Source organism: Macadamia integrifolia, chromosome 5 (genome assembly GCF_013358625.1).
Source record: "Macadamia integrifolia cultivar HAES 741 chromosome 5, SCU_Mint_v3, whole genome shotgun sequence".
In the NCBI taxonomy this organism is placed as follows: domain Eukaryota; kingdom Viridiplantae; phylum Streptophyta; class Magnoliopsida; order Proteales; family Proteaceae; genus Macadamia; species Macadamia integrifolia.
This window is the reverse complement of record NC_056561.1, coordinates 32,000,441-32,013,061: the sequence shown is the minus strand read 5'-3', so window position 1 is coordinate 32,013,061 and position 12,621 is coordinate 32,000,441. Positions and strand designations below refer to the sequence as shown.

The 12,621-nt window shown below is 39.2% G+C and overlaps 1 long non-coding RNA gene across 4 annotated transcripts; it reads left to right on the top strand.

Moving 5' to 3' along the window:
• The first annotated feature begins 1,818 nt into the window (after positions 1–1,818).
• LOC122080024 lies at positions 1,819–12,256 on the top strand. 4 transcript variants are annotated; one of them, XR_006140586.1, is made up of 5 exons: positions 1,819–2,028; positions 2,184–2,269; positions 3,260–3,394; positions 3,639–3,753; positions 11,890–12,256. It is a non-coding gene; the product is annotated as an uncharacterized LOC122080024 (long non-coding RNA). The 4 variants fall into 4 exon arrangements; XR_006140587.1 differs by having other exon boundaries at positions 11,493–12,256; XR_006140588.1 differs by having other exon boundaries at positions 11,140–12,256.
• The last annotated feature ends 365 nt before the right edge of the window (positions 12,257–12,621 follow it).

Here is a 12,621-nt window from a genome sequence, read left to right as displayed (position 1 = left end):
CCGTCGTTGGAGAGGAGAACGTCATTGGAGAGGAGGACCTTCGCCGGAGAGGAGAACCTTCGTCGGAGAGTTCTTCTTCGTTGCTCGCGGCTTGCAGACCCAAAACTGAAAGGATTGAAAGAAGAAGATAGTGTTTTTTGGAATAAAGGTATGAGGGCTTTTTGGGGTTTTCAATTTGTTTCAATGAAACTAATGGCTTAAGCCAAATAAGATGCTAATGTGTGAACTTTTTGGGTTTAAATGTAATTTTTTTATTTGTAGGGGGGATTATGTAATTACGGCAAACAACAGGGGAGGTAGATGTAAAAAATCATTTTCCTTTTATATCTTTGGATGAATTTTAAGCACTAAACAATGGGTTGCTTGTAGACCCGCATGATCAACAAGCCATAGTTAATGCACTGCTTAAGCTAGTTTCAGAAAAGAATCTATGGCACGACGTAGAAAGAATGGATGGAAGAATATACACCTATTCTCCTTGCCAGAACACTGCCGCACATACTTGGCGAGGGTTGCACCATCTGGGTGTGCCTCAATCTAGCGGAAACTTACCAAACTACTATCTGAATGAATCGAACTCGAAAATTGATTAGGGCTATGTCAAGATAAAGTTTCTTACAGTAATCAAATCGAAAACTCTCATCTTAGGTGTATCTTTTCTGGGAATGGCGTTCTTGATTGATTTTCGATGTTGATGTCATCGGAGCTCTAGCTGATGGCTAACTGCAATCCTTAGGTGATCTTCATTGTCAGAGGAGGAGACTGATCGGAATTTTTCTTCAATGTTGGGTCGCCTAAGTCAGAAGAGAAGCCCTAACATTCAATTCAATGCTGGGTCACATGAATTGGGGGTTTTTACATCACAAGGGTAAAACAGTCAATTTACCCTTGATGAAGGGTAAAGTTGTCATTTAAAAAATATCAACGGTGCCACATCATCATTTGACGCTTGAGAGCTAACGGAATGGATTTAAGAGACATTATTTTTTCAAAACAGAGTATGCATTAGGTATTTTTGACACTTTAAGGTGGTATCTCATATAAGGTTTAAAAAATGAGTGGTACAAGATTAGATTGATTGATTGATTGATTGATTGATTATTATTATTATTTTAACCTTGGTTCTCACTAGGGGTGTCAATTCGTGGCCCGAACCGACTAAACCGATCGGGACCGACCGTGACCGACTGTTTATAGACCGGGCCGACCCGGACCGTTTATTAAACGTGTCGGGCTTGAGCTCGGCCCGTTTATAAACGGTCGGTCTTGGTTTTGCTACTTGGACCACCGGGCACTCGACCGAGACCGACCATTTAACACCCAACTGAGACCGGCCTATTGTGCACCGGCCTAGCCTGACCCTTTAATGATTGTAGAATACCTATTTTACCCCCAAAATGAAAAAGTAAAACTAAAAAGTAAAAACATGTTCACATTTTAAATAATGGTTATATTTGGTATCATTTATTGATTAATTGTCATTTTTTGGGCTTACATGAGTGGGCCGGAATATAAGAGCACATTTTAAAGAGGGTCCGTTTAAAAACCGATTAAAAGCTGTTTAACATTAAACATGTCCGTAGCTTGGTTAAGGCCCGACTAAAGCCCGATTAAGGTGGCCCGATTATAGCCCGAGGCCGATCGACCGAATATAAAGCGTACCATGCCCTCAATAACTAAGCCCGATTAGTTAAATGGGCGGACACGGTGTAGCCTTTGAAAGTCTTCAAGCCTGATTAAACCCGATCGAAACCGAACCGGCCCGACCGGTTGACACCCCTAGCTCTCACACCATCACCCTCGTCCCATTTCCAATCTTCGTATTTCTTTTATCTGTGGTGTCTTTTGGTTTTTCGTCTATGTTTCTTGGTCATTTGCAGGACTTTCTGGGGTTTCGATTGAGTTTTTGCATGAAGAAGCGAGGGATTCTGAGCGACAAAACTTCTCTCGGATGACTTCACGATTCTAACGGGAATCCTAAATGGTGGTTTCATCATTCGCATGACCGCCATGTAATCTGGGCGAAAGGTAAGAACGAGTTGAATTTGTGTATGATACTTGTCTTCTGGATGTGAGAAAACCAATTCAACTTTGGATGTTTACTTCTCTGTTTTGCTTATTCCATATAACTTTGATACTTGTTACAATTGCAAACCTGCATCTGTTTGTCCTTGATCAATCAGATTGGCAACTCTGAGTGGAGCATAAACGAATTTAGTTCATCAATTTATCCCCATTCCGAGGATCATGTAACATTCAGTCTTCAAAAGTAAGGGATGGATTTCAATTGGTTTTCCAATCTGATAGTTGATGGCTATATATCTCAATGACGTGCATACACTCTTTCTAAATTGTTATCCTTGCAAATTCAACTTTCTGTTGGTGATTGAAGCATCTGAACTACGCATTTGCATCTTTGAAAACCACTTAAAGCATGCAATTATAGGTGAGTTTTGATTGAAGTCACTCACTCAACCCATTCAAATGAGCCATCTGTGAAATGGATGAAGGAGGCGGTTTTCCGCAGACTCAATAACATTCTCCTTCGTGAAAGGCGCTCTGGAAGGGGTGGAGAGCAGAAAAAAAAAATTGAAAGAATTCTCTTTTCTTTTTCTTTTTTTTTTTTTTGGGGGGGGGGGGGTGTGGTGGGGAGAAAATTGAAGGTAATTTCGCTTTCTTTTAAAACCATACCTTATCACAGCTCGGTCTAGTTACAAGTAAAGAAAAATGAAGGGAACTGAATTAGTTAATTAATTATTATTATGTTGATAGGTAACTGAAATTAATTTTAAGAAGAGGAGGAAAATTTTCCAATAATGCGTATGACTAACTAAAAATCTTACACAATATAGTATTGAAACTTTTCAAGTAGATTTTAGCCCTCTCACATTTTCCATTCAATTCCAAATATTTTGATTAAAAAGTGAAGTAAAAATCTTACACAATATAGTAATGAAACTTTTCAAGTAGATTTTAGCCCTATCACATTTTCCATTCAAATCCAAATATTTTTGAGTTTACACAATTATTGTTGGTAATGATTAGAAAAGTTTGTATAATTTCTTCTTAAGACTTTAGTTTCCTTCCCTTCAGTTTGCTTCACCAGAGTTACTACCCAAGAAAGAGAGAGGGTTGAACCATCCCTCATACAGAAATATTGTTAGCACAAGTCAATATTTAATGGAAACAAAACATTCATGTACAGCTGTTGGATTTGTATGTTCTGTAGTGCCATTGTTTTTGACAATTACTCATGCAGGTTAAGTGTGAGATTAAGGTGCTTGTATCACAGTGCTATAAAAATAACATAGCTGTTTTGATCATTAAGCACATGGGGCAAAGTGTAGAGCTTATCATTTACAAAAGAAGCCTACTGGATATGCCCTTATGTTGTGTAAGTTTTTTGTTCTTTTTTTAATTTTGATAATATAGGACAGGGTAAATTTGGCAGAACAACAGCATTTTACAATATCCTGTTATTTTTTTATTCGATAATAATAATAATTGGGATACAATACCCTCTTTCTTCTTCTTCTTATTATTTTTTCAATAGATTCAAGTTTGAAGTCATATATATACTTCTTTTTTCATTTTTCTAAGCCTGACTATTACAACATGGTCTTCTTTGGCTATTGCAGTGGAGCCCTCAGAGAAGTCTGTTGAGAATCATAATCAGGAAGTTCTCAGAGCAGTAAGCTCATAGAACAGGAACTTATTTCTGTTGATAAAGGAGTCACCTCAGTTGTTATCAAGGTATATAGAGTGGCTGGTTACTTGCATCCTGTGATCCAGGGTTATCATTATGCTTCCCAGGAAACTGATAACTTTTCCTTCTCTCTATTCATCTTCAGTTTGGAAATTTGATTGTCCACCCAAATATTTAAGCGGATTCTTTTTAAGCTTATTAATTTTCTTACATAATGTTAATCCGTGCATTGATCATCTTGTTTGTGGTATTTAATTTGCTTACTGAGTATTGTTTCATGGACAGTCATTTTTATCTTTCTTCCTGACAAAGGTATTCCTCAACTTTGAATCCTGGTTATCCCTACCTTGTAGACCAGGGATGATATATTTGTAGCTTATCAGCCTTATCTTCAATGCAGAGAACCAAAAAAGTGCAAATTATCTCTAGAAACAGGGTTTTAGCTTTCTTCCTGATTATTGTGCCTTTTCAGTCTTACTAACAGAAAAGGAGAGAGGCTGCAATAGTTTAATGTGTTTGGGTTTTGTAACCTACGTCCACACATGGAAATTTCTCATTGTATTTTCCATCAACACATGCTTTCTTAGGAAGAGGGAGAAGAGAGAGCATTATGGAGCTGTTACAATTGTACAAGGAAAGAATAATTAAATAGTTTACAAAAATAGAACGAGTGGCTGTTTTTAGATATGGATTACAGCTCGGAATTAATCCAGATCCACACTTTTAGGGAGCCACACATCATCTTGTCTCCAGTCCATGCTGACATTATTGGGCATGAGTCTCGGACCAGATTTGGATCAGTCAGTGGAGAGTCTTCAGAGCAGTCAGCGGATAGGTTGGTGCCTGCTTTTATATGCCCCCTCACGATCAAGGGGGATGGCATCACCTTGAGATTGTTTATGAGAAGCGAAAACTGTTGCTTACAAGCTCTTTTGTGAGAATATCTGTGATATAGTCCTTAGTGGAAATGAACCTCACATCAAGATCTCCTTTTGCTACTCTGTACAAAGCGAAAGTCAATTTCGAGGTAGGTGGCCTTATATTGTCACACCACAAAATTGGGGCATGTGATAGAAAAATGCCGAGTTGTTTGAATGAGAGTCTAAAGCTATGTTAGTTTGGCAATAGAATTTGCTAGTGCCCGATATCCTAACTATGAGCTTGAGCGTGTTATTGCAGCCTGTTTACGGGAACTCCATGCATATTATGTTCAGTCCATGGAATATTGCATAGCCCCTAGTGGATTTTTCAATCATCAGGACATCCCGCCAATCAGCATCAAAGAAAGTGGAAAGTTGCATGGATAGTGGTCGTTGAAAGAGCATGCCATGAGTGATAGTGTCTTTCAGATAATGGAGAATCCATTTAACTACTTTCTAGTGATCCATGGTAGGGCGGTGCATGAACTGACAAACCTTCTTGTTGTTGTTGCCGTTGGAAATTTGTACCATCTTGCTATGAGGTCAAGAGACAAAGATGAGACAAGAGAGAGGTCGGAGCTGGCTCTAATGGGGACTCTCTGGTGCCTAAGTTAGAATTCCATGCAACAACAATTAAGAGTATTGGGATAAAAAAGAGTAGTAGGCAATAGAATGTAATAAAGAATTGAACCCGTACCTTATGCTCCATCTTGCTTATTTTTTAAGAAGGGGATACTATATCCCTAATCCCTATTAGGGGTGTGAAAGATCATTGCTGCCCTCATTAAGAATGAGTTTTACGAGGAGAGTCTTGAGTTCGTTATATGGCAGAGAGTTTATGTTCCAAAGGAGTAATATGGTTGTAATTGAATTTTGTTTTGACATGATCTCCTGCCACATGTCGGCTAACTATTGGTAGTCGGTTTTATGCATATAAGATACTTCCTACTCCTCGGGTCTAGATAGGGCCGAGGGAGTAAGAGGCTTTTACTTCTTGCTCGACTTTGTGCTCTAGTGAGGTCTTGAAGCTTTGATCTTGATTGCCACCTTGATCCTTGATGTTCGGTCTTGGGATGTCCGAATTGAAGGCACGAGGTTTGGGTTGTCATTTCAGTTCAAGTTGTCACTTCAATTTTTGTCGTTTAGCTGTCTTCTACCCATCATTAATTACTTGAAGTGACATGTTTCTTCATTTTTCAAGGTTTCCTTAGTGAAGTCCTTTGAATGGACTTTTCTTAAGCCTCAAGATTTTGATTTCAAATTTTAAATTTCAATTTTCGAAAATTCCAAATGGAGGCTTTCAATGGCACAATGGCACTATGTGGACTCTATCTTGGGAACTCGAAGGCCGTCATAAGAATCAAGGGGTTGCAAGATTCTGGGCCATTGATCTTGGAAGATCTAGGCCATTAAAGTGGGTATATATATATATAGAGTCTAGCTAGTTTTTTTAAGCCTTCCACGTCACTCTTCCAATTTGTTTGTAGTAGTAAGTCTTCCTTTCTTCTTCTATCTTCTTTCTTGAAATATCTTCCCATAGTCGGTGTACCAATAGTGATGAGTATTCCACTACTGGGATTATGAGCCTTTCTGTCCTCGGAGGGACAAGAGTTTACAGGGGGTTCCACCTCTTCCCCTGTTGAAGGGGGTGTCTTACTATGAACCCAAGGTGATGCTGGAGTAAGACCATAGCTAAGGCCAAAAAGGTCTCAAAGATAGGGGCTCTTAAAAGAGGTATGCACTTTTGGCAAGGATGCCCTAAAGTCTATTAGAGGGCGGTATTACATTCTTGTTTCAGTCAAGCTTAGGTGTCCTACTGCTGTTGTGAGGACTTGGACTGAGAATGAGAAGAAGTATGCCTTAACAAGGACTTCGCTTTCCCCTTTCAAATGTTCTGAGATCGACAGTCCAGAATCTAGCAACCTCTCAATTTTAGGGCAACCTTCCAGTTCCCTAAACATAGTCCATGTGGCACCATAGAAAGTGTCCATTCATATTATCAAACTTTAAAATTCGAAATCAAAATCTCAAGGCCTAAGAAAATCCTGCTCAAAGGACATCACAGAGGAGATATTGAAAAAAAGAAGAAATATGTCATTTCAAGCAATTAATGATGGGTGGAAGATGGCTAGGAGACAAAGATTGAAGCAATAACCAAACCTCGTGCCCTCGGCTTAGACATCTCAAGACCGAGCATCGATGATTTAGGTGGTGCTCAAGATCATAACTTTAAGACCTCACTCGAGCATCGAACTGAGCAGAAGTAAAAACCTTTTACTCCCTCAGTCCCATCCAAACCCGAAGGAGTAGGGGCATATGATATGTATAAAACCCACCCACCAATGGGTGGCCGACATGTGGTAGGAGATTTTGTTAAAACAAAATTTAGTTGCTATCATAATATTCCTTTAGGAGGTGGACTCTACGCCACATAACGAACTCAAGACTTTCCTCGTAAAACTTATTCTTAATGAAGGAAACAATGATCTTTTACACCCCTATGGGGATTAGGGTTACATCACCCCTTTCTTATAAATAGGAAATGTGGGGCACAACTTAGGGGTTTCAATTCTTTATTACTTTCTCTTGTCTAACTTCTCTTTTCAATACCAATAATTTTAACTGTTGTTGTACGGGATTATTACTTAGCTATGAGAGAGTCCTCTTCGGAGCCAACTCCGACCTTTGTCTTGCATCATCTTCATATCTTTGTCCTTAGGTTACCTCATAGCAAAACGGTATAGATTTCTGATGGCTACAACGGTGAAGGTGATGTCAGAACGTATCAAGGTAGCATACTGTAGAAACGCGACTGTTTGCGGTATAGTGTTTGATCTTCCATAGTGTGCTAGAAAATTTGCATAGATGGACAGAGGTGGACATTGGCTTGGAAATCGGCTCGCAACTTGTCATTTTTTTCCTATCAAGGAAATCTAGTACATATTGTTGTTGAGAAAAAAAAGTCAAACCATGATGCATTGGAAGGTCATTGATTCTAAGGAAGAAGTGGAGTGGACCTAAATCCTTGATAGGAAAGGTAGTGGCCATTGTTTCTATGAATCTGCATGTATTTTGGTTATTGCCTACATATATGCGCATGTAAATTTTGATACCTTATATGTTGTAGGTGAATAAAGATGTGTTTGTTTTGGACCCAATAACTCATTTTCCAAGAGAAATGTGATTAATATGTCAAACCAAGCCTGGGGTGCCTGTTTTAAGCCATAAGTTGACTTGTGTAGCTTGCAGACATGTAGGGTAGTTGAGAATCTATAAAACTTGACGGTTGAGCCATATACATTTCTTCATTAAGAGACCATGGAGGAAAGCATTTTGGACGTCTAGTTGTCGAATAGGCCAACCATGAGAGATGGCAATGGAAAGCACCAATTGAATTGAAGTGGGTTTGATCATGGGACTAGAAGTTTTAGTGTCGTCAAGACCATCTTGTTGGTTATAGGCCTTTGCGACACGGCATGCCTTGTATTGTTCCATCGTGCCATCCGCTTTCTATTTTAATGCAAAACACCCATTTTCAATTAGGGGTGGGGGCAGTTGTCTATGGTGAAGTTGGCAGGTTCTCGGTTAGTGTAATCTAACTCAGTATGATCCTCGGGTAAAGGATGATGTTTGGTAGTGGTGAGTGCCTTAGGACATAGGGTGCCATCCTAGCTTTCCAGTGATCATAAGATGGCGGGGTGGCAGGGCACATGGATTAGGCAAAGGTTTGTTGATTCCAAATTGATAGGAGGTGGATCGGGTAATTAGGATACAGCACTTTGTTAGGTTGTGACAGTAGGAGAGACTTGGTGCACCATATAAATTAGTCATGGTGGTTGGGGTTGGTTGAGGGTTGGACCTTGTAGAGATGTTCCAGGCATGGGACTGAATGGTAGAGGCCAAGAGGCTATTGGTGGTGGACCTAGTATAGACTATAGAGAAGAGAGTGGTGTAATTTGGACAGTGTTGGTGGTTTGCAGAAATGGGAATATGTCTTCATAAAAGTAACATGGTGGGAATTAATGATTTTGTTGGTGTGATTGTCGAGGTACTTGTAGCCTTTGTGATGGGAACTGTAGCCAAGAAAGGTATGCATTTCCAGCCAGTAGTCCATTTTATGTTGATTGAATGCACACGGTAATGGGTTACACGCACTGCCAAAAACTCTTATTTGACTGTACTCTGGTTGTTTGCCAAACAGTTGGTAATGGGAGAGAGTGCATAAAATAGGCATGGGCAGTCGATTTTTGAGAAATACTGCGGTTTCGACAGCATGATGACAGTGGTGCTGGGGAACATGAGCATGTGTCATGAGAGCAAGACCTGTTTCTACTATGTGACGGTGTCGTCTTTCAGCCGATCCATTTTGATCATGGGTGTGTGGGCATGAGAGTCGATGTTCTATGCCATCTGTCTCCAAAAACTAGAGAAACAGTGATATTCACTACCTCAGTCACTTTGAAGACGCTTAATTTTCTGTTCAAATAAGTTTTCAACTAGAGCTTTGAATTTTTTAAAAATCCTGAAGACCTCAGATTTATGAGTAGTTGGAAAAATCCACATGTACTCACTATAATCATCAAGAAAATGCACATAATAGTGATGTCCATCAGTTGATTGAATGGGGGGGGGGGGCAAACATCTGAGAATATTAAATCAAGAGGACCATTCGATTTGGATTCTGACCATTGAAAGGGAGCTTGTGACTCTTTCATTGCTGACAGGCACTGCAAATAGAAAAATTCTTTTGATAGATGATAGGTAGCTGCAATGGAGAGGATATGGCAAACCACTCTGAGAGCTGGGTGCTCCAATCTATTATGCAATTGATGAAGAGATTTGCATTCTCTAACTAAAGCACTTGGAGAGCTTTTATTCCCAGTACTACCACTTTTGATTTAGGACATTGGTAGAGCCCATCCTTAGTTCTCCCTTGTAGAAGATGGCTCCACCCCACCCCAACCACCCCACACCCCTGCGCGCGTGGTGTGAGCCCTCACACAAAGTAGTAGGATGGAATAAAAAAGCGCATTGTTATCTTTCGTAAATTGTGAAACAGGCAAAAGATTACAAGTGATCAAAGGTACCTACTGAATATCTTGAAGAAGTAATTTAGTTGATGAAGTAGGAATGAAAGAGAGACTGGTATGATGTATTTTCAAATCTGAACCATTTCCTACTCTGACTTAATGTAGAACTAGGATTGTCAACCTAGTCCCAATGTTGCGGGATATTCTCAGAGAACATCAAATAAAATACCAGAATAGTTCAAAACAGATTAATAACAAGGAGGAGATCAGATCTGAGATAAAGAATATCAATCTCAGATTAGAAGGTTTCAGAAATCAGAATAGAAGCAGATAATAAAGGGACTAATGGAATGATGAATTAGGTCTAGGCAGGTTCTAAAACTTGCTAACAGAACCTGCAATTTTCTGGGCAGAACTGAGAGAAGAAGTGATTTCAATACCTGTTTACTTAGGACAGATCTGTAACACCTTGAACAGCAAAGAAGAAGAAGATAATAAAGTAGAAGAGGACCTCACTTAATGTTGGACTAGATTGGACAACCAAACCAGACCCAAAACTGCAGGAACTTATAAACCAAATAACAACCAATATTCACCCACAGTAGACAACAGTTCAGAAATAACACAGAATTCTGGAATTTCTAAGAACAGAATTTTACTAACAAGTAAGGCTAACCAGTATCAGATATAGAGGAGTATCAACCTATTATCAGTCAACAAAAGTTATCGAAACAGATCAGTCAAAACAAATCTGGAATCTGGGCAAATTAATACCATCGGCCAGATTAGAGGGGGTTTCGAACCTGATTTGGAGGTCATCAGACCAGAGATTTGGCTGATCTGCAGAAAAAGTGAGGAAAAATAGCTGTAACGTGTAGCAGCAGCAGACCTTAAGAAATAAGCCAGAAAAATATTTGAAGAACAGTAGAGAAATCCACTCGGGCTTCACACCGCAGAGAGTCAACTGGATCAAACACCAATTCCTTCAGCCTTGATCAAACACAAGACAAATCTCCATGTAGAAGACAATAGCAGCATCCATTAATTCGTTTATCAAAATCATCTCTTTTCTTAGGAGCCTCCTCCTCTTTATTTATAATGTTGAAGGGGAAGGGAATTACAAAATAGAAGGTTCCTCAAAAAAGGAAACCAAATATTCTCCTAATACAATAGTTACTAAAAAATGAAATTAGAAACTAATTGAAAAAGGAAACTAACTACTAATGACTTGACTCATCTAATAACTTGACTCCTAAGAAATCAATATAACTTAAATTAAACCCAATTTAAAGGGAAACTAATGAAAAAAGGAAACTAACTAGTAATCCCATACTCAATCTTAGAACCCCTCTTTTAGACTCATAAAAATGGTCTATTACACTCAAAACACATGGGATTAAAGGCCCAACATGTATGAAACCCATATATGGTAATTAACCACGTGTTCTTTTTTTTTTGGCTTTGGGGGGGGGGGGGGGTACAGGACTGCTGGAGAGTAACTCTTGCGTAGAAGAATATGAAAGATAGATTACAACCATATAGGCTTCTATTCCATGGCATATTCAATGAATCAAGACAAATACAGGAGATTATTGTCTTTACCATTTGGAATGATGAATAAAATTTTGGGTTTTGGCTTTAACAGTTTTGGTATACTGAATAACCATGATGATTTTGATTAATTTTGGATTATATATTCATTTCTTATATTTTTTGCAAGGTTTGTTACCCTCATGCCTCATTCTTTTGAATATGTTCGGCTGAGGTTTTGATTATTAGTGTTTGTCCTCAACCATTCTCTTTTTTTGTGTTTGTCATTGCACCATTGTTATCAAGGTGTCGCCTAGATGTCCAGGTGTCCCTTAAGAATACTGCCTTGAGCACCTAGGCATCGCCTCGGCGCCCCCTAGTTGCCTTCTTGGTGTCGCCTTGATTTCCAGGCCTCCTCCAACGCCTTGGGTCGCCTAGACGCTGTGACAACTATGCATCGAACAGTTTTAGTGCACATTAACCTTCCAACGAAGATTGTCTTTCTTTAATCAGAAACTTTATTGCTTTGACTAGTAAGGCCTCAAATTGGGATTTTTACTTGCTATATAAAGAAATGTGCCTATGAGAATTTCCATTTGACTAATGAAAGTGAAACCCCATTGTATGCCTCTGGGCTGTGTTCATAAATATCCCTACTGTTTGATCAATGATGTTTGCATTATTCAAATGTTTGTTTTGCAAGAATTCGTGGATTCTTTGATACTCAGCCATGAGCCTCGTTGAAAGATACCCTACATGAAGGCTTCTTGATTCCTAAGATGGTTGAACTCATATTCTGTCCATTGTCAAAGGAAAGCAAGTTTGTTGACCACAGATGGATGTGCACTGCAGTATTTGTAGATTTCTTGACAGAAAGAATGATAAACTCTTTGTAAATGTGTTAAACAGTATAAACGGCCAACTATACTGTATTTTAATTATCATTTCCAACGGCCATTACAAGATTCTGCAGAGACTTGCTTCCTGCTGCTGATGGCAAAAGGGTGAACATACTAGCTTTTAGATTAAAGTGTATGTGCGCATGAAAATCATCAGGAGTTGACATTGTATCTCCTAGTTTGGTTCGAGATGTAGGACGCATTGTTCTGTGATGAGGTATGGCCCAAACCAGCAATCTCAGAAAGCTTATTTTGCAGAGAGGGAGCATTCTTTTCTGGGGGGAGGGAGTCTAGAAGTGCTGGTGATGATATTTTGACATGCAGCAGTAAGTGGGATGTGCTTCTGATGGATCCTAACTTGAGCTGAACAGCTGCAACAGCTTGTTTTAGAATCCTCTCAACAGGCAGAATCACAGGGTGTTAGAAACAACCATTAGAGGAGAAAATGAAAAATTTCCGATCTGGAACTCAGTTCAGTCCCAAAATTCTGGTCGAGTTTAGGGTACTAGGAGTTCATTCCTTCAAAAGCTAATGGT